Raw genomic sequence first — 2,500 nt, forward strand, 5'->3', positions numbered from 1 at the left:
TTGTCACTCACGCGGTAAATTCACTCGATGGATAATTCCGTGTTCGCTTCACTGGATTATATTATCACCAGAAGTGTATATTTGCAATAATTACAACGACAAAGAACACACACACACGCTCACATTATTATTTACATTATTTATAGCTGTCCACTGGTGACCCAGGATGTTCAGCAGTGAGCATTGCTGATGCAAATTGCCAGCAATGCCTGTGCAAAATTTTAGGTCCAATAAGGCTTGCACACCACCTCAAAAACCTATTCCACCTTACTGACATGATCCAGAGACAAGCTGGTGCAAGATATTCAGCGCCAATGTGGGATCAGGTTCGGGAATGTAGGAGCGCCATGATAGACGGAGACTGAAAGAAGCTCGTCACGCATGTATGTATGTATATATGTATATCGATGTTCAGTTTTATTTCAAGATTTCTTGTCAATGGAGAAAGAGCCGGTTTCTAACCTAGATCCAAGGCTCCTTCATTGCAATTTCAACATCAACAGGGGACTTTTTTGTATGTATGCATGTCTCTTCTATGTATGTATGTATGTATGTATGTATGTATGTATGTATGTATGTATGTATGTATGTATGTATGATGTATGTATGTACGTACGTACGTACGTATGTATGTATGTATGTATGTATGTATGTATGTATGTACGTACGTATGTATGTATGTATGTATGTATGTATGTATGTATGTATGTATGTATGTATGTATGTATGTATGTGTGTGTGTGTGTATGTATGTATGTATGCATGTATGTATGTATGTATGTATGTATGTATGTATGTGTGTGTGTATATATGTATGTATGTATGTATGCATGTATGTGTGTGTGTATGTATGTATGTATGTATGTATGTGTGTATGTATGTATGTATGTATTATGTAGTGTGTGTGTGTATGTATGTATGTATGTATGTATGTATGATGTATGTGGTGTGTGTATTATGTATGTATGTATGTATGCATGTATGTGTGTGTGTATGTATGTATGTATGTATGTAATGTATTGTGTAGTATGTATGTATGTATTATGTGTGGTGTGTGTGTATGTATGTATGTATGTATGTATGTATGTATGTATGTATGTATGTATGTATGTGTGTGTATCTATGTTTGTCCTTCATCATTGCTTAACAATCGGTGCTGGTTACATTGCCGTTACTTAGCGGTTCGGCAAAAAAGAGAAAGATAGAATAAGTACCAGGCTTTAAAAAAATAAATAATTATTTGGTCGATTCAGTCACCGAAAAATTCTTCAAGGCCGTGCTCCAGCATGGCCGCAGTCTAATGACTGAAGTAAAAAATAATAGATAAAAGCTACATATATATATATATGTGTGTGTGTGTGTGTGTGTGTGCGTGCGTGCTTTGTGTATAACTGTGTGTGCGGTGTGTATAAACGTGTAGTGGCATATTTAAACGTCTTTCTTCTGATGTGTATACATTAATACGTTTATGCTATTTCTTTATCTGTGTCAATGTATACACACGCACACAAATACAGGCGCACACACAAACACACACATACACACATGTATATATAAACATACATTTATGTGCGAGAGAAATAGCGAGAGAGAGAGATTGAGAGAGAGAGAGAGAGAGAGAGAGAGAGAGAGAGAGAGAGAGAGAGAGAGAGAGAGAGAGAGAGAGAGAGAGAGAGAGAGAGAGAGAGAAAGAGATTGTGTGTGCCTTGTGTGTATGACTATGCGTTGGTTCTGTTGGCCGGTGAAGTCATTTTACGGATGAAATACTGAGAAGTTTTACATAAAAGCTGAATCAACGTAAAGCTTGTCATTCTTAGTTTGAAATTTGTCATAAACAGAACCAATTTTTATCAATTTCTCTATTATCCTAAATTCTCTGTTTTTGAATTCGACATTTTTTTCCTCTTCAAGTCAGGTGATATTTCCATCAGAAATACAAATACAAGGAACAATTTTATTTTTGTTTTGGCAAATGAGAAAACAATCCTAGAACAAAAATTTCGGTAAGTTATTCGATTTCTTTAATAACCATAATATTGAATGCAGTTGATATTGTCTCAGATAGCACGCACTCGTAAGCCTACATGCATTTCTGTACGTTTTAGTTTCGAGCCTTCCTCATTTACATTCAGAGTTCAAACCTTGCCGAGGTTGACTCAACATGTCACCAATCCGGAGGGGCGGGAGTTCGAGGATGAGACAGGTGGTGAAAATAAGTACCAGTCATATGTTTGGGGTCGAGTCAAATTAATTTACTCCCACTATTTGGTCTTATTAATATTTACAAATAAGTTCAAATTTCGCCGAGGCCGACTTTGCCTTCGGAGTCGATAAAATAAGTACCAGATAAACATTGGGGTCGATATAATCGACTTAGCTCCTCCCCTGAAATTGCTGGCTTTGTGCTAAAATTTGAAATCAATATGTACAAATAAGGTGGTAAGCTGGCAGATTTGTTATCACCGCGGACAAAATGCTTAGTGACACTTAGTCCGTCTTG

General features: G+C 36.6%; 1 protein-coding gene across 3 annotated transcripts in view; it reads left to right on the forward strand.

Annotated features, from left to right (window-relative positions):
- The window catches only part of LOC115214788 (chitinase-3-like protein 1), a 57,261-nt gene that overhangs the window by 2,585 nt on the left and 52,176 nt on the right, over positions 1-2,500 (forward strand). The window contains exons 1-2 of one of the 3 annotated variants that reach the window (XM_036505339.1): positions 1,686-1,797; positions 1,912-2,003. The exons of 1 other annotated variant lie outside the window; for it this stretch is intronic. The gene's annotated coding sequence lies outside the window, so the exon portion shown is untranslated. Of the gene's footprint in view, positions 1-1,685; positions 1,798-1,832; positions 2,004-2,500 lie in introns of those variants that run through there. One more of the 3 variants, XM_036505338.1, reaches the window with a different exon arrangement.

The sequence above is a fragment of the Octopus sinensis genome, linkage group LG8, assembly GCF_006345805.1.
Source record: "Octopus sinensis linkage group LG8, ASM634580v1, whole genome shotgun sequence".
Lineage (NCBI taxonomy): Eukaryota > Metazoa > Mollusca > Cephalopoda > Octopoda > Octopodidae > Octopus > Octopus sinensis.